The sequence below is a fragment of the Lepus europaeus genome, chromosome Y (assembly GCF_033115175.1).
Source record: "Lepus europaeus isolate LE1 chromosome Y, mLepTim1.pri, whole genome shotgun sequence".
In the NCBI taxonomy this organism is placed as follows: domain Eukaryota; kingdom Metazoa; phylum Chordata; class Mammalia; order Lagomorpha; family Leporidae; genus Lepus; species Lepus europaeus.
The window spans coordinates 25,193,299-25,217,590 of NC_084851.1; the positions used below are offsets into that span (position 1 = coordinate 25,193,299).

Sequence of the window (24,292 nt, forward strand, 5' to 3'; positions counted from 1 at the left end):
ATGAGGAGAAGCATAAAGGGGAGATCTCTTTTTCATGAGAAAGCAAGTGTGGCCAAGTGTTAAAATCTCCTCATTTTTGCTATTGAATGTTCTACCCTAACCCAAGGGCTGCTATGTCTAATCTGAGTGATTCTCACACTCTGCAACATGATCTCCTCTTCAAACAGAAATTGAGAAGCAGCAGGTACCCAGGATCTGTTTGAACTCATGCAAAAGGTAATGCATTTGAGCCATCTTGGTATGTCTGTGGAACCTCAATGATTCATGTTCAAAAGCCACTGCTGATAGGTGTGGAGCCTCTAATGTTGAAGAGCTATTAAATGATCCCTATGACCTAGTAGGGTTTCCAAGGTCCCACAGATCCCAGCATCATCTTTCCAGAGTCCGACTGAAGTGGTATTGGAGGGAGATACAGAATAGCAGGCACTCCTGCATCTATACGACTTAAGATTTTCAGTGGATTATTTGAAATACTGCATGTCTTAACATATTTATGTCTATGTCATCTGGGTCCTTGGGATGCAGTGTGTCCTGGTTGTTCTGAGACTAGATTCTTTCTGATTGTCTATTTTACATGATTTCCAAACTCTCAGCATCACAAGACTTCAGATCTGCAAAGCTCACCTTGATCTTTCCTTAAACGGTTTAAGATATGGAAAAAGTAATGTTTTAGAATATTTCAATATGATTTCACCTCTTAGGATAAGTCTTCCCTGAGCATGTACTGGTGGGATTGATAGTTGTTTCTCTAAATCTGTACAGAATCTCATAAGAGCATATATCACTGCATTCATTGTCTTAGATCACAGAAGGTTATTTCCATAACATCTTCTCCCACATCACTATGAACGTTTCATGTCCAATTCTTAATACTCACTCAATGATTTCTTGTGTGTTCTTGGTACTGGAGTAAGGGAGGAGCGAGGTCTATTCCTTACACTTATGCATGTAGGACACCCTTGAGACAGAATGTCAGATATTTTTTCTGAGAGAGAATAGAGAGGCCTGTGTGATGTGCTGTCCTGTGTTTGTGAGAGGCCTGTGTACAAGGCCTGTGTTTAGGAGATAAGGCTTCTGTGTATGTAAGTTTCACAGGCTGTCATAGCCACAGTAACACTCATCTGGAGACACTGACTTACCTCTGTGGTAGAACTGAGGCCAGAACTCAGTGCTCTTTACTGCCTGTCTAGCATCTACTTGATAAGATGACAGAATTGAATAGAAAAACTGTGTTCTTGGTTGATCATTCCTTTCTTCAGTCTAGAGGTCTTCTACATTTCAGTCACTGTCTTGAGAATGAGAAGTAATCTGAAAAGACCCCTTCCTTTGTGGATACTAGAGGTGAATAGGGAGTGAGAAAACATCAATTAAATCATCACAAGGTGTAACATTATAAATCCTGAAATCTAAGAATTATTGAGGGCTTAGGGTATGTCAGACACTAGCTGAGGAGTGTCTGTAGCTGGAACTCTTTACACTCAAAAACAGTTTTGGGCATCAGGAATCATTGCCCTTATTTTATAGAGAATGCAAGGCAGAGAAAAAGTCATTTGGCTGATACTACCTGGCAGGTGAGCAGTCCCTTACCAACACTCTGATCATAGTCTATTTCTTTTTTTCTTTTTCTTTTTTGACAGGCAGAGTTAGACAGTGAGAGAGAGAGAGAGAGAGAGAGAGACCAGAGGGAAAGGTCTTCCTTTTTCCCTTTGTTCACCCCCCATGTGGCCACCATGGCTGGTGCATTGTGGCTGATGCACTGTGCCAATCTGAAGTCAGCAGCCAGGTGCTTCCTCCTAGTCTCCCATGCGGGTGCAGGGCCCAAGGGCCTGGCCTCCACTGCACTCCTGGGCCACAGCAGAGAGCTGGACAGGAAAAGGAGCAACCGAGACAGAATCTGGTGCCCTGACCGGGTCTAGAACCCGGGGTACCCGCACCGCAGGTGGAGGATTAGCCTAGTGAGCCGCGGCGCTGGCCGACTGTAGTCTATTTCTAAAATCAGAACATCAAATCTCACTTGTAAAATTTTGGAAATAGGACCAGGTTCACTGTCAGGTCTTAATAATAATTATTGAATCTCAATGGTTTTGGGACTCAGGAATATAAAATTTTTATTTCTGTTCCTAGCACTTGCCCATGGTTATTGATTGGCATTTATGCCTAGAGGCTTCCTGTGTGAATGTGAAGAACTTGATTGAAGTCTCTTCCTTAGGATTCAGGAAAGTCTTCACAATGCAGCCTGGCAATTGTACTCAACTTTTCATGGCCCTAATTGAATTGTTTCCATGTGGTCCCTCCACTAGGAGACTGACCCAGAAAGTGATGGGAGAGTACACTGTAGACACAGGAGCCCAGTCAGACCACACATTTTAGAAAACAGAAAGTGATGAAATTGTGGAAAGATCCCAGAGACAGATGTCCACAGAAGGCCTCACCATTCATAAAGATACAGAGTCTGGGAAGATGGGTGCTGGGATACTTCAGACACAGATCAAATCCTGTAACTCCTCTTCCCCTAACCCCATGACTTGGTGATGTGATCATTAGCCATTTCCCCCCACATAACTGCTCCTGTGTGAGGACTGGCACAGGTATTGTGTGAGTGCCAAACACTGCAGAATGAATGCTAATGAGGGTGGATGTTTCCTTACATCCTCAGGTTTCAAGCCTTTCTTGGTGATGAGAAGCATCATGTGGTGACCATTGAGGCAGGGGTTTCCTGCTGTCTGCTAGAACAGGGACTACATGGCCAGAATTACTACAGGGTCCTCCAGAGTCAATCATACAGAGAATCTGACCTAAGACTTCCTTTCTAGCTCTGGAATAAATCCTTGAACTTCAGAGTCTTGAGAAGGGCCACTGAGGAGTCACCACACCTGTCTCTGTTCCTAATGTGGATAACCATTGTGTTTTCCTGTATTTCTGCCCTCCCACCCCCTCAACCCCTAATACCCTTACCATTCTGTAACACTGATGACATTGTAAGTGTGGCCACCATGCCCTCCTGTCCCTATTTTGTCTATCAGTGATTATTTGGAGCTTACTGTCCTTGTTATTCTATCTCTACTCCAATAAGCTATACACTTCACACAGACAGCTCACAAGAGTCTTAGCCCTCAGTGCCTTTTTTATTCTTGCAGTGACTGAATAGGCTTGAATAAATGAATTAGGAGCACAATGTATAAGGCAATATTTCCCTCAAGTTCCTAATTTAGTGTGTTTCTTCTTCACAACCTCTCTTTGAAGTAACCTTTTATGAGTTTGCTTCTAAGATTTTTCTGGCAGAGGATTTTGGTTAAGTGTGTCACACTGAGTCCTTAAGGGTTCAATCTGATGGAGCAAAGTCACTCTGATCAGGCTGGACAGCATATAAATCATATTTCTTCATTTCCTTCTCTTGAGTAAAGTTGTCTTCTTCTTCTCACACTGCTGAGACACAAAATATACCTGAATAAAAATCATGATCATGAATAAAAATACATTTCTAATCTGAATTACATTAATGAGTAAGAAGCAAAAATGCTTAAACACTTGGTATAAGTGAAGTAAAATATACAGGAAAACATAAGATTCTGATCATATAATTTTGGAGAGCTTTATTTTAAGAAGTTAGGCAGGTTCAACATGTTAGATATGTTAGTATTGAGACACCTTGCTGAAGTCACTGTGACAGGATTCTTAGTTGTATTAGTTTAACTTAGGGACTGATCATGCTTACAGGAAATATCCAGGGACATGGAGGATCTGAGAGAGAAGGACTGTGGAATGAATCATCTAGAAAAGCAGGCAGAAACAGTCATGATAGAGTAGGAAGTCCAGGAGACAAGGAAAGACCCCCTTACCAAGAAAGGACTACAGTCATGATTGAAGATACCATCAAGTTTCTACATGGATTGGCTGTCATCTGCAGGATCAGATTTATCTGCTCATGAATACATACTTATCATCAGCATTATTTATTTCCTTATGGCACATGACTGAGAGATCCAGCTTCTTTGTGTCACTTGTCATCTAACCTCAATTCCTAGGATATATTTGCACTTCCCACTCATACTGCAGTACACAATCCAGCAAGGGAATTTCCCTCAAGTCTTCCAAGTGGTTCCTCATGTCGAAGGCCATAACAATAGGAGTATCTATATATCAGCTTTGTCATCCTTAATCATCTAGACTCAGCCCTAATCTAAGGGAGAGGGAAATGCAGGGCATAACACAGTGTACATGAATCAGAGGTCATCTGAGCAATCTGCCTACTGTGCCCATTCTCTATGAAAAACTGTTCTGATGCAAAAGTATCCCCATATCTCAAACTATAGGAAAAGTGGTTTAATAAGTGAAGAGTTTGAAAGAGGGGGAAATATAGATCCTTTCCCTATGCCAAAATGCTCTACTTGGGCATTGTACTCATTTTGAGCTGGATAATACTTAGTTGGGGCACAGTCCAGTACTATTTTTAGGAGGATGACAGCTATCCACTGGAAGGCATAAGTCCCTTATGTGACAGCTGGAAATGTCTCCAGTTTACAGAATTCTGGGAAGTCAAACTTGCCCAGCTGAGAATCATGTTTCTACATCTTGTTGGTGCACATAGGGGAGGGCATTCTTTCCAGTAGTGAAGAGTCATGGTGCTATTGGTAGGCATTGTTTGTTTTTTCTTATGACTTATGACGTTGAGTGAATTCATTCTAAAGTCATTGGAATTATGATACACCTGCCTACATTCATATTGGCTGCCAGTATTTTATTATTTGCACTTTAAAAGGTTCTGAATTAGTATGGGAGTCCTATTTAATGTAAAAGAATGATGGATGGCATCAGTTCCCCTTTTGTCTCTTCACTTTTTCATAACTATAAGAAAGCTGAAAAGTTCTTGCACTAAGACACTCAGTACCCATCACCCTTATGAATGAGGGCCCTACTTTCCTGTGTATTTCTCTCCTCCTTTGATCCTTGATCTCCCTCTATTTGCCACAAAGAGATACTTGAGATATTTCCCTCTGTTTCCTTTTAATTATCTTGTTCAAAACAATCATGGGTGTTCAAAAACTATCTTGTACTGTAGTTAAAGGGTAAATATTTTGCAGTGCTCATAGATAAAATAGATTATCTTTTACAAGCTTCAAACTTAAAAACTTCTGTGTTAACCTAAAGGTAGATGGTAAAAAGATATATCCCAGTAAAAAATTAGGTTTAAGGAAAAGTTAACATCAATACTTGCTGTTAATTAGAGATAACTGACTAGTTTAATATGTAGAACACAGGAAGATGCTCCTGAGTCTACCTGAGTCAGCTTCGTTCATCTGAAGGTACTTAGAGAATGGATTTGTACTTTGTTAACTTTCTTCTCTTTGTAGGCTCTCCATGGATTAAATGGTCAACAGTGACATGATTTCTTCTGTCTCCATTATGTATAATCTAAAGACTATAATACTGCATATACTCAATAATAGACCACCTCAGCTATCTATTCTCAGGAGGAAATTGGAAGAAGTCTGACAGTGGCCTGAACACACTTATTTGTCTTAGAGACAACCTCAAGTACTGGGCTGTTGAACAGGTACTGTTGGCCTAGGATATTTGTTGAATAAAAAAATTGGGTTAAATTAATTTTAAAATCTAGATAAACATCTGGTGTGAAATTGCTTTGTATCATGTCAAACTTATTTAGTAATTTTGTTCTTTTACAATCCAACTGGCTATAAATAATAATGGATAATCTGAGCTCTAATCTTATAGTCTAGTTGTATTTTATAAAATTAAGAGTTTTTAATTCAAACCTATGAAAATATGGTGCTTTACTTTAAGACTGCTTGCACTCAGTACTCCCTGAGAGTAATAAATCATTCTTTGAGTTATGTCACTGATTTCTAATTATATTTAAAATTACAATTCATGAACATACAATGCAAGATAAACAACCAAAATAATTGTAAGAACATGAGTGACTATATAATGAAAAATCATATGGAAATAAGCACAGATATTTGGCCTTATTTATTTAACATCCATCCCCAGCACTCAATGAATAATCAACTGGAAATGCTGAGGAAGAAGTTATACAGACAGTTTTGGTTTTGACATTGATTTCCATACTTAAGAAAAAGCATTGAGATGTTAAAGGAAATTTCACATGCCTGTGGGTTGGCATGGGGAGGATGGAACACTATTGAGAGATTAAAAATGTAGCCATGCATATTTTCATGAATAATTTATTTATCAAATTTTTCCTGTGTTTTAAATATACCATTTTATTGGCTCAAATTCATATCAGAAATACTTGTTCCTTTTTAACTAGAAACTCCATAGGTGTTATAGAACACAAAAGTGCACACACTTCCTATGACTTACCCTTTTGTCTCAGCATTTTGATCTCCCAGAAATCAAAGTTGGTTTAGGTTTCACATTGACCAAAATAATTCTGAAGATTTCAAATACCCTCCAACTTCACAACTCTGACTTAATCTGCCTCTCTGTGGAGCACTGCCTCTGCTATGAATCCCCACTGGCTTCATTCTAGTAGTCTCTAAGCCAAATTCCAAATTGAGTGAAGTTTGTGGGTGATATTACAGAATCGACTCTTCTTACAACTGACTCACTCTTCTGTGGTAAGAATAACTATAGTGAGATTCCAAGATGGTGAATTTGGGGAAAACACACTGTGCTAGGCTAGGGATGAACATAAACAAAAGGATAGGGAGTACACTCTCAGGATAGAATAGGAGAGAAAAGTGTACTGGAAATCCTACAACAGGAAAAGGAATGTCATGGACCTGTGTGGAAGATGCAGATATGCAGCAAGAACACCACCATAAGCACAACTGAAGCAGCCAAGAGCTGGAGCAGGAGGCAGCTTGGAGACAGAGGTGAGGCTGGGCTGAAGCAACCCATGGTGATATAGCCAGAGGGAGACACAGTGTGAGTCTGGACTGGAGCTCTGGAGGCTAGCAGTTGCTACAGGTTGCCCATGGACCCAGTGGAAGGAGAAGGGGCATATTTATTTTCCCCAACTTCCCCACAAAAGCCCTGCTGCCTGGATGAGAAGGAGTGAGCATCATTTTGGATTAGGGTAGGAGCTGCAGAAGCATTTGTGTACATGCACAGCAACTGGCTGAGTAGGACTCCCTTTTGTGGCAGTACTGGCAGTAATGGTAAGGAGATAGCAACATTTGGCCAGTGTCTCTTTTTTTTGACAGGCAGAGTGGACAGTGAGAGAGAGAGAGACAGAGAGAAAGGTCTTCCTTTTTTCCATTGCTTCACCCCCCAATGGCCACCACAGCAGGCACGCTGTGGCCAGCGCACCACACTGATACGAATCCTGGAGCTGGGTTCTTCTCCTGGTCTCCCATGTGGGTGCAGGGCACAAGGACTTGGGCCATCCTGCACTGCACTCTCAGGCAACAGCAGAGAGCTGGACTGGAAGAGGAGCAACTGGGACAGAATCTGGCACCCCGACCAGGACTAGAACCTGGTGTGCTGGCACCGCAGGCAGAGGATTAGCCTAGTGAGCCATGGTGCCAGCCTGTCCTATGACTCTTGTGTATGCATGTGATCCAGTGATTCTAGCAAAGAGATTACTAGGCAGTCCCCACTGACTTTGAGCCTGACAGGGAGGTGGGTGGTCAACCTCATAGGACAATGAGGCGCCCACACTCCCAGGAGCAAGACACCTAGGCAGAACTGTTTCAGTGAACATTTGCCACTCTATTGATTGGACAGGCTTGTAGGGCAGAGAAACCTGTGCACTTGGAGTCTGTTGGGGCCTTTTGTACTGAGATTGTAGAGATTTGGTGGATACATGAAAAGGTACAGGGTATAGTGGGGCCTGTGGGCAATCACTGGCTGCAGCTACACATGCTTAGATTTCCTTGGTTACTCATAAAAGGTCTTTGCAGCAGAAACTGTGCTCACAGTGAAGACTGTGCAGAACACTTGTGGGGTTTATAGTGGTTCAGAATGCACCCAGGCATTGAGATCTACTATAATCACCTGTGTGTTACTCTGGATAATTACCACACACCTAAGCACTGACCAGAGCTCCATGGCTGTACCAACCATATTCCTCTGGGTATTTACTAAAAGTGGAGGTATCCCATTAAGTCACAGAGGCATAGCTCAAAGAAAAACTCCATCATGAAAAAAAAAACTCCACAAATTTATTCATTGTATTTAACTAAATACAAATGAAAAAATTCAAGAAATAAAGAAGACACTGTTACCCTCCCCTAAAAGAACACAACTATCTTTCAATATTTAAATGTTTGGATGAAGATATTGAGGAAATTCTGGAAATGGAATTAAAAATTAAACATAGGATATTCTTAACCAATCAGAAGCAAATCCACAAACTTAAGAAAGCCATACATGGTATGAATGAAAATTTTCCCATGAAACTGATATGTTAATATTAAAAATGAAAAATTCAATAGACCAAATAAAATATGTGGTGGAAAGCCATATCAGCAGACTTGGCATGGAAGAAGAAGGAATATTGTCCTAGAAAACAAAACTTTGGAAATTGTTGAATCAGATCAAAGAAGAAGAAAAAGAAGAAATTGGACAACTTAAAAACAGTGTTAGAGATTCATGAGATACTATCCAATAACACAATATACAGGTATTAGGAATTCTTGAAAGTGTAGAAAGAGAGAATGGATTAGAGGCTCCATTTAGTAAAATAATTAGAGAAAACTTGGTTAATTTGGAGAAAGAAAGGGACACTCATGTAGAGGAAGTATATATAACTCCTAACAGATATGAATGTAAAAGATCTTAATCACAAGACCCCGTAGTCAAACTTTCTACAGTCAAATATAAAGACCCTAAAATGTGCATGAGAGAAATCCAGATTACTTTTAGAGGATCCAATTAGACTCACAGCTGACTTCTCATCAGAAATACAAGCTAGAAGAGAATGGCAATGTATATTCCAAATCTTAAGAGAAAAAAAAAACTGTCAACCCAGAATACTGTACCCTACAATGCCCTCATTTATGAGTAAAGGTGAAATTAACACCTTCCATAACAAACATAAATTGAAATAATTTGTCACTTCTCACCCAGCTTTGCATAAGCTGCTTAGGGATGTGTTATACACAGAAAAACATAAAGATAGCCATCAAAATGAAAGAATGTAAAGTTTGATAATACTCCAGTAAACATACAAAAGAAATACAAAGTAAACACTAGGAATATTTACTGGAAAATGGCAGAACCAAGTTGTTAAATATCAATATCACATTGAATGCAAATGGCCTCAACTCTCCAGTTAAATACAGACTGGCTGAATGGATTAAAATATAGGGCCCATTTCTTTGCTACCTATAAGAAAAACTTCTCACCAACAAAGATACATACCAACTGAAAGTAAAATACTGGGAAAAGTTATTCCATGCTAATCAAAAGTAAAAAAAGCATATGTTTCCATCCTAATATCAGACAAAATAGATTTTAACACAAAAAATTGTAACATGAATAAGGGCACTATATAATGATTAAGGAATCAATTCAACAGGAAGATGTGACTAAAATAAATGTATGCACACCTAGTTATAGGGTGCCTGGCTATTTAAAAGAAATGTTAATGGATATAAAAGGATACATAGACTTCAATACAATAGTAAGGGGGGATATCTGTATCCCACATTTATTAATAGATCAAATGGACAAAATATCAGTACAGAAATAGAGGTAATAGACTATGGGCCAAAAGGAACTAACAGATATGTACAGAACATTTCACCCTACAGTTGCAGAATGCACATCATTCTCATCAGTGCATGGAACTTTCTCTAGGCTAGACCATATACTAGTCCATAATGTAAGTCTCAGCAAATTAAAAAAATGTTGAAACACAACATACATCTTCTCTAGCCACAATGCAATGAAGCTGGAAAGCAACAACTCAGGAATCTCTAGATCATATGCAAATACATGGGACTGAAAACATGTTCCTGAATGAACAGTGGTTCATAGATTAAATCAAAAATGAAATAAAAAATTTTCTGGGAACAAATGAAGGTGACAATACATCATATCAACATTTATGGGGTATAATAAAAGCAGTGGTAAGCAGAAAGTTTATAGCAATTGTTGCCTACATGAATAAATTGGAAAGGTACCAAATAGATGAGCTATTAATGTATATCAAAGACCTAAAAAAACAACAAAACAAACCTCAAATTAGTAGAAAGAAATACATAAAGTTAGAGAAGAAATAAAATTCAAAGCAAGAAACAACACAAAAAGTCAGTGAACTAAAGAGCTTATTTTTTTAACATAAGCGAATTGATATACCAATGGGCCAACTATCAAAAAAAGGGAGAGAAGACACAATTCAATAAATTCAAAGATAAAAATAGAGATATAACAACAGACACCACAGAAATAAAAAGCATCATGAGGAATTACTAGAACAAGCTATAGGCCAAAAATTTGGAAACCTAGAAAAAATGGAGAGATTCCTAGACACATATAATTTACCAAAATTTAGTCATGAAGGCATAGAATATCTAAACATTGATAATCAATGAAGATTGAATCAGTAAATAAGACCTTTCCAACAAAGAAAAGCCCAGGACCTAATGGCATCACTTCTAAATTCCACCAGACATTTAAAGAGCTAACTCTAATTTTTCTCAAGCTACTCAGAAAAATTGAAAGGGAGGAAATCCTCCTAAACTCCTTAAATGAAATGTAAACTGCTTACTTTCTAAGTCAGAAAAATGATACAATAGAGAATTATAAACAAATATCCCTGATGAACGTAGGTGCAAAACTCCTCAACAAAATATTAGCCCCTCAAATCCAGCAAAACATCAGGTGTATAATTCACCTGGATCAAGTGAGATTTATCTTTAGTATTCAACATTCACAAATCAATAACTGTGATACATTACATGAACAAACTGAAGAACAAAACCAATATGATTATCTCAATAGATACAGAAAAGCATTTAATAAAATACAACATCCTTTCCTGAGGAAAATCTTAAACAAATTGGGTATAAGAGGAACATTCCTCAATATGATCAAGGCAATTTATGACAAGCCAATGGTCAGCATCCTACTGAATGGTGAAAAGCTGAATGCATTTCCTCTAAGATTCAGATCCAGACAAGGATGCCCACTCTTATTACTGCTAGTTAATATAGTCCTAGAAGGTTTAGCCAGAGCCATTAGGCAAGAAAAAGCAATCAAAAGGATATAAATTGGAAAAGAGGGAATCAAACTATCCCTATTTGCAGATGACATAATCATATATATATATATATATATATATAATATATATATAGGAGATCCAGAAGACTCCACTAAGAGACTATTAAAACTCATGAAAGAGTTTGGTAAAGTGTCAGAATATAAAATCAACACAGAAAAATCAATAGTCTTTGTATACACAGACAATGCCGCAGCTAAGAAAAAACTTTCAAGATCAGTCCCATTCACATTAGCTCCAAAAACAATTAAGTATCTTGGAATAAATTTAAGAAGTCCAAGTTCTCTATGATGAAAATTACAAAAGCACTAAAGAAATTAAAAAAAATTAAAATGAAAAAAATCTTCCATGTTCATGACTTGGGAGAACCAACATCATCAGATGTCCATACTTCTGAAAGCAAATTATAGATTTTCAATACAGTCTCAATCAAAATACCAATGACATTCTTCTCAGATCTAGAAAAAAAGGATGCTAAAATTCATATGGAAACATAAGAGACCCCAAATAACTAAAGCTATCATATATAAGAAAAACAAAGCAGGAGGCATCACAATACCTGATTCCAAGACATACTACAGGGCAATTAATATCAGAACAGCCTGATGCATAAAAACAGACCAATGGAACAGAATAGAAATTCCAGTAATCAAACCATGCAATCACAACCAACTTATCTTTGACAAAGGAGGCAAAAATAAACCCCTAAAAGAATGACAGTCTCTTTAACAAAGGTGCTGGGGAAACTAGATCTTCATGTGCAGAAATATGAAATTTGACCCATACCTTACACCTTACACAAAAATCCACTCAAAAAGGATCAGTTAACAATATACAAACTGATACCATCAAATTACTAGAGAACATTGGGGAAACTTTGCAAGACCTTGGTACAAGGTAAATACTTCTTGGAAAAGAAAGACCCCAGAAGCACATCAATAAAAGCCAAAATGGACAAATGGGATTACATCAAACCTAGAAGTTTCTTCTCTACAAAGGAAACAGCAAAGTGAAGAGGCAACAAACACAATGGGGAAAATATTTACATGTTACACAGCTGATAAAGGCTTAATATTCAGCATCTATGGAGAGCTCAAGACATTCCACAAGAACAAACAACTAAGAGACTATTAAAACATTCAGCATCTATGGAGAGCTCAAGACATTCCACAAGAACAAAACAAACAACCCACTTAAGAAATGGGCAAAGGGCTTGAACATGTATTTTTAAGAGAGAAGATTCAAATAGGTGACATCTGAGAAAATGCTCAAGATCTCTAGCCATCAAAGAGATGCAAATCAATATCAAATCAATACCACATTGAAGTTTCACTTAGCCACAGTTAGAATGGCCATTATACAGAAATCAAACAACAAATGCTGGTGAAGATATGGAGAGAAAGATACCCTGGTCCACTGTTGGTGGGAATGTAAACTGGTACAACCACAGTGAAAGGCAATATGAAGATACCTCAGATATCTGTATATAGACCTACCATAAGAGTTCAGCCATCCCTCCACTTGGAATTTACTCAAAGAAATGAAATCAGCATATGAAATTGTTATCTACCTTCATGTTCATTGAAGCACAATTCACAATAGTTAAGGAATCAAACAAGATGTCTATGAACTTTTGAGTGGATAAAGAAATTATGATATATACACACAATGCAATATAACTCAGCTGTAAAAACAAATGAGATCCTGTCTTTTCCAGTGAGATGGATGCAACTGGAAACCATTATACTTAGTGAAATAAGCCAGTCCCAAAAAGACAGATAACATGTTTCTCCTGATCTGAGGTAACAGAGTGCCTGAAATGTGATATATTGGCATGAAATAGACATTTTGTGATTCAATGATTGTCACAGCATTTGTCTCTTCTATTGAGGAACAATGGTTTTTTGTTTGTTTGTTTGTTTGTTTTACTTCATGGAAACTGTTGATTCTTTTACTAAGTGTAGGGTTAAGTATATGATCATTAAGTGAATTGAAAATCAACCTTTGTAAAAATTAAGAGTGGGATATGCAAGGGTGGTGGAGGAAGTGGTGGTGCATAGACTAGAGGGAGAGTAGGATAGGAAGTATCACTTTTTTCTAAATATATATATATGGAAAACATGAAACTTATCTAACTTACATAAAATTTAAAAATTTTAACAAAAAGAATAACTATCCTCTGGGATGGTGATAAGATATAAATGATGATTTTTTTTTGTTTGCCTGGAAGGTAGAAGCTCTGCAAGAGTTCTTGAGGTGTCATTACATATGATCACTCTTCCAAAAAGCTGAAGTTATATATTTTCACTTCAGTAAGTTAAAAGTCATGGGCCTGCAGAAAGTTATATTTAGAACGTTTGCAATTTATTTATAAATTTTATAGATATTCTTATGAATTCTGTAAATGTTAAATTTTACTCTTTCCTTAAAAATTAACTTCTATAAGATATTTTATTATTTTTAATTATAATACCCATAATTGAGTGTGTGTGAATGAGTGTGTGGGGAAAGGAGTACATGAATGTTTATGAATAAATACACATGTATAGGCATATATGAAATCAAAAAAGATCATATTTAGGGGTCATGTGAAGATATTAAATGCAATGAAACATTTAAATCACTCACTAACCCTTTTCTGCAACTTACTGTCATCACATTATTGTCTCCAAGTTAACTGGTACCTTTTTGGGATTTCCAGAACCATCATGGCAACTTCAACTTGAATAGCTAAAAGCCAACCTCAAACATTAAGAAATTCTTTGAGTATAGTAATATGAAGCAAGATAATGATTTTCTTTACTCATCAAGCCCTAGCACTTGGTTTACAGGCAACCTATGTGAGTTCTTGTCCAATTCCTCAGGTACCTTCAACTGCTCATTCTCCATAGTTGCTATAAACATAAGCATGCTTATGACATTTATACACATTCTCACTACTTATTTCTTCTAAACCTCTAAGGAAAAGACTAATAAATGCAATAATTTATATGTTAGTGTATAAAAGAAAACAGTATACTTCCCAACACAAATAAATTTGAAATAATTGTGTTCAGATTGCTTTTTGAGAGGACAAAAAATAAAAATCAACACAGTTACTCTTGGATAACCAAAGTAGAAAGAGGAAAAGAATCACTGTTAAAAAATAAAAATAAAACAGAGGCAGCACTGTGGTGTAGTGGGTAAAGCTGAGGCCTGCAATACCTGCATCCTATATGGGCTTAAGTTCAAGACCTGGATGCTTCACTTCCAATCCAGCTCTCTGCTATGGCCTGAGAAAGCAGTAGAAAATGGCCCAAGTCCTTGAGCCCCTGCATCTGCATGGAAACCTAAAAATTTCTGGCTCCTGGCTTCGAATCAGTGCAGCTCCAGCTGTTGTAGTCAACTGGGGAGTGAACCAGTGGATGGAAGACCTTTCTCTTCCTCTCTGCCTCTCCTTCTCTCTCTGTTTGCAACTCTGACTTTCTAATAAATGAATAATTTTTAAAAAGACTATAAATGACCCATGTTTCTAACAATTAACATTCTTACATATGATGTCAGTGATCACTCATGGGTCTTCACATGAGATGCCTAGGCTGCAGAAGCCTCTTAAATTTGCAAACTTCATCAATCTTTAGACAAGTCCATGAGCAAAGTGGAAGTTCACCCTTCCCTTCAAAGTACAGTCTTTTTTATGATCATTTTTCTCCACAAAGACCTGAGCAAAACATAGTCCTTTTTTGGGGGGACACTCTGTACTAATGTCCTGACTTCCAATACCTCAAATGCTCTTGTGTGCTTTTTGATCAGACCAGAATTCCTTATGGACTGATTCTGAGGACACTGAGTCACACATAAAGTGATTTACATTCTGTGAGTCTGCTGTATGGGCTGCTTAGCATGTTGAAAGATTCTCTCCTCTTTAATCTAATTTTACCTACTTTTACCATGCATCTCCTGGAAATTTGGGATCCCATAGAATGTTCTAACTGTACCCTTCAAAATGAGTCACTAGAAATTTATACAAAACTATACAGCTGAATAGTCTTTGTAGGACCTGAGAAGACAAAGTAGACATGGCTCTCCATCAGCCTACTTTTGGATAACATATGACTAGGTTACATTACATTAGCTATTATTTTGACACACTAGAGAACATTTTTTTTATCAAAAATGGGATTCATTATTTTACCAAGCATGCATAAGGTGTTTTCAACAACCAGCATAAACCAAGAGTAACATACTAAAAAAAATATCACTTGATCTGGGAAGTGCTGTCCAAGAAGGCCATAGAGAATACCACCTGGTCTGGGAAATGCCATTCCAGAAGAAAACTGAGAATATCTTCTGATTTGAGAAACCCTATCCAAGAAGAGCACCACCATGACTGACACATAAAATCCCAGGAAGCCACAGAGAACTCCCCAACATCTGAGATTCACACTTAGATGGTTACAGAGACCATCGCCAAAGTCAGAGATTCACTCTCAGAGGGTATTAGAGCACAATGGCACAAATCCAAAATACCAAACTAAGATAAAATACATTGCACTGCAAACCAGGCAAGTAACATGTAAACCGCTATGCAAAAGGCAGAAGGCACCATTCTGTGCATGAGATATGTTGCCCATATTCTGGTAAGGGCAGAAATCCTCATGGAGTCTGCCTTCCTGGCAACTATGTTTTTAGTGGAAACTGACATATTAGGGTTGAAGCCCCACCCTCTACCATAGGAAGTAGACCCTCCACTGAGTTTGAACCCCCATTTCCTGAGACTATTGTGGTTACTAGGCAACAGAACCTGTTCTTTCCAGTTTGTGCCACACAAAACCAGTCATAGGAAAGTCACTGTAGCATGCCAGATCTTAAAACCAAAATCCTGAGGCAAAGCAATCACCAGTAACCATAAAATCATCCCCTAAGACTAAAGGCTTAAGTTTTAACTTCCCCAAATACATAAATTATCTTTTTTTAAGATTTATTTTATTTCTTTCAAAGAAATTTTATTTCTTTCAAAGACAGAGTTGCAAAGGGAGGTAGAGACAAACAGAGAGAGAAGTCTTCCATCTATTGTTTCACCCCCCACCCCCAAATGGTTGTAATGGCTGGAGCTGTGTCGATCTGAAGCCAGGAGTCAGGAGTTTTCTCCAGGTCTCCCATGTGGATGCAGGGGCCCAAGGACTTGGGCCATCTTCCACTGCTTTCCCAGGCTTTAGCAGGGAGCAGGATCAGAAGAGGAACAGCTGGGGCTAGAACAGGTACACACATGGGATGCTGGCATTTTAGGCTAGGGCTTTAACCTGCTGCATCACAGTGCTGGCCCCCATAAATTATCCTTACAAACACATCACAGACAACTTGGAAGCATTAAAACATTGGCAAACACTCACAAACAGACCCCTTTTCCTCCCACCTTTTGATCCAAATTCTATTAATGGAAACAGTCTTAGCTTATGCTCCCCTAATGATACCAACGTGGGGAACAGAAAATATAATACAGTTTGCATTTTTGCTTAGCCTTCCCAAGCCACATGCACTGAGGAAAGAGAGATTGAATGGAGGATCATTTTCAGGCTTCAGAAACTACATGATTCTGAGGCAAGAGCAACCTGAGACTTGTTGCTTCTGAAACTGTGCTGCTGAGGTGCATTCCCTAAGGCAAAAATTGTGCATTTGCTCAAGCACATTTGCTGAGGCAAAAATCATGTGTTTGAAATGAATTATCAGTGCTAGGACTGTGGTGTAATGGGGAAAAGTGACGCCTGCAGTGCTAACATCCCATATGGGCTCCAGTTCAGGTCCCAGATGCTCCACTTCTGATCCAGCTCCCTGCTAAAGCCTGGGAAAGCAATGGAAGATGGCCCAAGTCCTTGAGCCTCTGCACCCACATGGGCAACCCTGAAGAAGCTCCTGGGGCTGACGCCGTGGCTCAATAGGCTAATCCTCCACCTGCGGCACTGGCACAATGGGTTCTAGTCCTGGTCCGGGTGCTGGATTCTGTCCCGGTTGCCCCTCTTCCAGGACAGCTCTCTGCTATGGCCCAGGAGTGCAGTGGAGGATGGCCCAAGTGCTTGGGCCCTGCACCTGCATGGAAGACCAGGAGAAGCACCTGGTTCCTGCCTTCAGATCAGTGCTGTGCGCCAGCCACAGTGCACTGGCCGTGACAGCCATTGAGGGGTGAATGGCAAAGGGAGACGTTTCTCTCTATCTCTCTCTCACTGTCCACTCTGCCTGTCAAAAAACTTGCAGACAATCAGGGAGTGAACAAGTGTATGGAAGACCTCTCTCTCTCTCTCTCTCTCTCTCTCTCTCTCTCTCTCTCTCTCTCTTCTCTCTTTCTCTCTCTGTGTGTGTGTGTGTGGGTGTGCCTCTCCTTCTCTCTCTGTGTATCTCAGATTTTCAAATAATTCAATGCATCTTTACAAAAAAAAAAAAGAAGAAAGAAATGGATTGTCTCCTGGTTGGCTCTACCAATATGTTGTGGGCTAGATTGGGCCTAAATTAATACCCAAACTCTTTTCTTTTACTTAGAGTTGCATTCTAAGTATAGGTGTGAACAAGACCCATAGTGCAATAAGGTTATTTACAAAGTGAGAAAAATACATAGGTAAATAAGGGTTTTATTTAAGGAGAGTGGGCTAAGAAAGTTAAAAGAGAATGTTCACACCCTCCTGCTCATTCTGAGTCCAATAGGAGGAGAGCTGGAGCTTCCATTCTACCTGGCTTTTTATGAGCTTAGAAAAACATAAGTGTTTATATGGTACCACCCCTATGTCCCAGATAAGAAGTGCTTCTGGAGGAGAGGTCACATGATTGACAGGTAGATGAACATGGCAACACAGAGACAGGGAGGTGTTACTGCCTGGTCACGAACTTCAAATGACCTAAATATTCCTACGTCACCTAGACCATGGTCTCAGTAACTGCCCATGGTGCTACCACCACCACACCAGTGTAATGTTTGCCTGACCATGCTGCTGATGGTAGGCAGCATGGCCATCATGGATGCAGACCTGGTGGAGCAGAATCAGAGGGTAGTAACATTACCTTGTGCATTATCTTGTTAGTGGGTGACAAGTGCTTCATGCAGGTGCTGTGCTATCCAAGTTGCATAGGGCCAAGACTGGCTGCATCACCCTCTGATTTCCATACATCTCCATGTTCGAGACCAAGTTCTACTTCATCTTCCATAACTATAAAGCAGTGCACCATCACAGGGCACAGATGACTCAAAGGCCAGCAAGGCACTGACTGCTGCTGTCAGTGCACAAGCAGAGTCTTCTGGTTGCTTTTGGCTTATGTTAACAACTTGAAGAATACTAGAGAATGGGGATGTCACTCCAGTGTAGTAGCCAAACTTCTGCCTGATGTCCCAGCATCTCATATGGGCACTGATTCATGTCCAAGCTGCTCCTCTTCTGATCCAGCTCTGTGCTTATGGCCTAGGATAGCAGTGGAAGTTGGCCCAAGTATTTGGATCACTGCAACTGTGTGGGAGACCTGGAAGAATCTGATGGCTCCTGGCTTCTGATCGGCCCAGCTCTGGCCATTGCAGCCATTTGGGGGCATGAACAAGAGGATAGAAGACCTTTGTCTCTATCTCTCCCTGTCCCTTTAAATCTGCCTCTCAAATGAACAAATAAATTTTAAAAAATTCTAGAGATTGAGACTGCTAAATCACTCTCCACATAGAGCACTAGAGAAACAAATTGTCCCCAAGTAGTTGGCAGCCTAGCTGACAGGTGAAGCTATGCTAGAAGTGAGAATGAGCCAGCTCAGCCCCAGGAAGACAGAGTCTCTTTCTTCTACAGCTGACTAATCAGTGAGGAATTAAAAAAGAGAAAAATTTTTGACAGGCAGAGTGGATGGTGAGAGAGAGAGAGACAGAGAGAAAGGTCTCCCTTTTTGCCACTGGTTCACACTCCAATGGCCGCTGCAGATGGCACGCTGTTGCCGGCGCATCACGCTGGTCTGAAGCCAGGATCCAGGTGCTTCTCCTGGTCTCCCATGTGGGTGCAAGGCCCAAGGACTTAGGCCATCCTCCACTGTACTCCTGGGCCATAGCAGAGAGCTGGCCTGGAAGAGGGGTTTCCGGGACAGAATCCGGCACCCTGACTAGGACTAGAACCCAATGTGCCAGCGCCGCAAGGCAGAGGATTAGCCTATTGAGACATGGCACCGGCCAAAGAAAGAGAATTTGCAATTATGTAAGGTTGGGGGATAGCAGGAACTATAATGGAAAACAAACTAAAATTATCCTCATTATTGATGTCATTTTGTAATCATTTATTCATTAAATATATATTCAATTTTCATATTATCAAGTGTAATGGTATATAGGTATGCTGATTATTATGAATTTTTAAGAAATCCTTGCTTAAGATGATATTCACTCCAAAGACTGAAGATCATTTAGTCAGTGTTTTATATAATGTTGCAATAAATGCAATTTAAATACTGTGTGCCCCTCATAGTCATAAAACTCAAACTTCCAGCATAAATCCCAACATGTATATTTATATTGTGCTATTTACAGAATTACCAATTTCTCTAGTGCATATCTGCATTTAAAATAACTTTTTAGGAATACCTCTTTATAGGTCTTCATGTTTTAGAAAATAAAGTAAATGCCTTGGAAACTTTTGCAGTAGTTATTCCTGTGAACAATCGTCAATTATAAATTATTCATATTATGATGATTAACTATTTTTTAAAATATTTATTTATTTACTTGAAAGTCAGAGTTACACAGAGGAGAAGCAGAGAAAGAAAGAGAGGTCTTCCATCCATAGGTTCACTCCCCAATTAGCCACAATGGCTGTAGTTGTGCCAATCCTAAGCCAGGATGCAGGAGACTTCTCCAGGTCTCCAACATGGGTACAGGGGCCCAAGAACATGGGCCATCCTCCACTGCTTTCCCAGGCCTTGGCATAGAGCTGGATTGGAAGTGGAGCAGCAGAGATTCCAACCAGTGCCCATATGGGATGCTGAAACCACAGGTGGTGGCCCCATGATTAACTACTTTATTTTTTTATTTAGTAAATATAAGTTTCCAAAGTACACCTCATGGATTACAATGGCTTCCCGCCCCCATAACTTCCCTCCCACTTGCACCCCTCCCATCTCCCACTCCCTCTCCCATTCCATTCACATCAATATTCATTTTTTTGGCAGGCAGAGTGGACAGTGAGAGAGAGACAGAGGGAAAGGTCTTCCTTTGCCATTGGTTTACCCCCCAGTGGCCACTGCGGCTGGTGCACTGCAGCTGGCACACCGTGCTGATCCGAAGGCAGAAGCCAGGTGCTTATCCTGGTCTCCTATGGGGTGCAGGGCCCAAGCACTTGGGCCATCTTCCACTACACTTCCCTGGCCACAGCAGAGAGCTGGCCTGGAAGAGGGACAATCAGGACTGAATCTGGTGCCCCGACCGGGACTAGAACCCAGTGTGCCCGTGCCGCAAGGCAGAGGATTAGCCTATTGAGCCGCAGCGCTGGCCAAGATTCATTTTCAATTATCTTTATAATCACAAGATCAATTTAGTATATGTTAAATAAATATTTCATCAGTTTGCACCCACACAGAAACATAAAGTGTAAAATACTGTTTCAGTACTAGTTATAGCATTACTTCACATTGGACAACACATTAAGTACAGATCCCACATGAGAGAATCCTGTTGTTGAATTAACAATTTGACATTCTTGTTTATGGCATCAGTAATTTCCCTAGGCTCTAGTCATGAGTTGCAAAGGCTATGGAAGTCTTTTGAGTTCATCAACTTTGATCTTATTCTGAGAGGGTCGTAGTCAAAGTGTAAGTTCTCTCCTCCCTTCAGAGAAAGATACCTCCTTCTTTGATGGCCCTGTTCTTTCCACTGGGATCTCACTTGCTGAGATCTTTCATTTAGGTCTTCTTTTTTTTCCAGAGTGTCTTGGCTTTCCATGCCTTCAAAACTCTCATGGGCTCTTCAGCCAGATCTGAATGCCTTAAGGGCTGATTCTGGTGACCAGAGTGCTATTTACCGACATCTGCCATTCTATGAGTTTGCTGTGTATCCTGCTTCCCATGTTGGATCCTTCTCTCCCTTTTTGATTCTAACAGTTAGTATTAGCAGACATTAGTCTTGTTTGTGTGATCCCTTTGACTCTTAGACCTATCAGAGCCATCAATTGATCACCTGGACTAGTGAGATGGCATTGTTACATGCCACCTTGATGGGATTGTATTGGAATCATTTGGACTAGTGAGATGGCATTGTTACATGCCACCTTGATGGGATTGTATTGGAATCCCCTGGCACATTTCTAACTCCTTTATATTTATTTTTTTAATTTATTAGACAGGTAGAGTTACAGACAGTGTGTGTGTATGTGTGTGTGTGTGTGTGTGTGTGAGAGAGAGAGAAAGAGAGAGAGAGAGAGAGAGAGAGAGAGAGAGAGAGAGGAAGAGAGGGAGAAAGGTTTTCCTTCCATTTGTTCTCTCCCAAAATGGCCTCTACAGTTGGCGCTGCACTGATCCGAAGCCAGGAGCCAGGTGCTTCTTCCTGTTCTCCCATTCAATTGTAGGGACCCAAGCACTTGGGCCATCCTGCACTGCTCTCCTGGGCTACAGCAGAGAGCTGGCCTGGAAGAGGAGCAACTGGGAAGAGGAGCAACTGCCCATATGGTATGCCAGAGCCACAGGTAGAGGATTCACCATGTGAGCCACGGCACCAGTCCCAACTACTTTATTTTTTAAAATTTGATACCATTTATGTTATTTCAGATGATATTAGCATTTAAAATGTATTTTTTGGCAGGGAGCCTTGAAGTATCCCTTTTCCTAGAATGCCACTATTTCAAAATACATTGAAAACATTTTAACTACATTTTTTCATGAACTCCTGTAATGAGGAGGGTTTTCTTTCTTTTTTTTCGTAAGAAAACTTTTATTTAATAAATATAAATTTTGAAAGTACAACTTTTGCATTATAGCAGTTTCATCCCATATCCACCCTTCTATCCAAAAACCATACCATCTCCTACTCCTTCTCTCATCCCATTCTTCATTAAGATTCACTTATAGGTTGGCGCTGTGGCTCATCAGGCTAATCCTCCACCTTGCAGCGCTGGCACACCAGGTTCTAGTCCTGGTCAGGGTGCCAGATTCTGTCCCAGTTGCCCCCCTTCCAGGCCAGCTCTCTGCTATGGCCCAGGAGTGCAGTGGAGGATGGCCCAAGTGGTTGGGCCCTGCACCCCATGGGAGACCAGGAGAAGCACCTGGCTCCTGGCTTTGGATCAGTGCAGTGCACCAGGCACAGTGGCCATTGGAGAGTGAACCAATGGCAAAGAAGACCTTTCCCTCTGTCTCTCTCTCACTGTCCATTCTGTCAAAAAATAAAAGATTCACTTATAATTATCTTTATATACAGAAGATCAACTTAGTATTTACTAGGATATCAACAGATTGCACATGTTCAGACACACAAGGTGTAGAGTACTGTTTGAATTCTAGTTTTACCATTAATATGCATAGTACAACACATTAAGGACACAGATCCTACATTGGGAGTAAGTGCACAGTGAGTCACTCCGGTTGTTAATTTAACAATTGGCACTCTTATTTATGATGTCAGTAACCATCCAAGGCTCTTGTCATGAGCTGCCAAGGCTATGGAAGTCTCTTGAGTTCAAAAACTCTGACCTTATTTAGATAAGGACAAAATCAAAGTGGAAGTCCTCTTCTCCCTTCTCCCTTCTTCCTTCTGTAATGGCCCGTTCTTTCTGCTCAGAACTCACCCAGTGAGATATTTCATTTAGGTCATTTTTCACCACAGTATCTTGGCTTTCCATGTCTGAGATACTCTCATGGGATTTATAGCCAGAACCGAATGCCTTTAGGGCTGATTCTAAGGCCAGTGTGCTGTTTAGGGCATGTGACATTCTATGAGTCTGCTATGTGTCCTACTTCCCATGTTGGGTGGTTCTCTCCCTTTTAATTCTATCAAGTATCATTAGCAGACACTGGTTTTATTTATGTGACCCCTTTGATACTTAATCCTAACTTTATGGTCAATTATGAACTTAAACTGATCACTTTAACTAGTAAGATGGCATTGGTACATGCCAACTTAATGGGATTTGTTGTCCCATGGCATGTTTCTAGCTCTACCATTAGGGGTAAATCTGAGTGAGAATGTGCCAAACTGTACATAACCTCCCTCTCTTATTCCTACTCTTATTTTTAACAGGGATCAATTTTCAGTTAACTTTAAACATCTAAGAATAACCGTTGTCAATTAAAGAGTTCAACTAATGGGATTAAGTAGAAAAAGAAAATACAGTCATCACAAGGGCTGATCAAGTCATTATTGCTAATAGTGTCAGTTTTACTTCTACAGCTTTCGTTTAGATGCTCAGTTACTTGTCACAGATCAGGGAGAACATATGATATTTGCCCCTTTGGGACTGGATTATTTCACTCAGCATGATGTTTTCCAGATTCCTCCATTTTGTTGCAAGTGAACAGATTTCATTTTTTTTTACAGCTGAGTAGCATTCTATAGAGTGCATATCCCATAATTCTTTTATCCAGTCTTCTGTTGATGGGCATTTAGATTTTTTCCCTGTCTTAGCTATTGTGAATTGAGTTGCAATAAACATTGAGATGCAGATAGCTTTTATTTGCCAATTTAATTTCCCTTGGGTAAATTCCAAGGAGTGGGATTGCTGGGTCATGTGGTCAGGCTATATTCAGGTTTCTAAGGGATCTCCAAACTGTCATTCATAGTGGCTTTACCAGTTTACATTCCCACCAATAGTGGATTAGTATGCCTTTTTCCTCGCATCCTCTCCAGCATCTGCTGTTAGTTGATTTCTGTATATAAGCCATTCTAACTGGGGTGAAGTGAAACCTCATTATGGTTTTAATTTGAATTTCCCTGATGGCTAGTGATCCTGAACATTTTTTCATGTGTCTATTGGCTGTTTGGATTTCCTCTTTTGAAAAATGTCAATTTAGGTCCTTGGCCCATCTCTTGAGTGGGTTGTTTGTTTTGTTGTTGTGGAGTTTCTTGATCTCTTTGTAGATTCTAGTTATTAATCCTTTATTGTTTGCATA

General features: G+C 39.7%; 1 pseudogene; it reads right to left on the reverse strand.

Annotated features, from left to right (window-relative positions):
* The window catches only part of LOC133754169 (translationally-controlled tumor protein-like), a 47,420-nt pseudogene that overhangs the window by 10,919 nt on the left and 12,209 nt on the right, over positions 1 to 24,292 (reverse strand).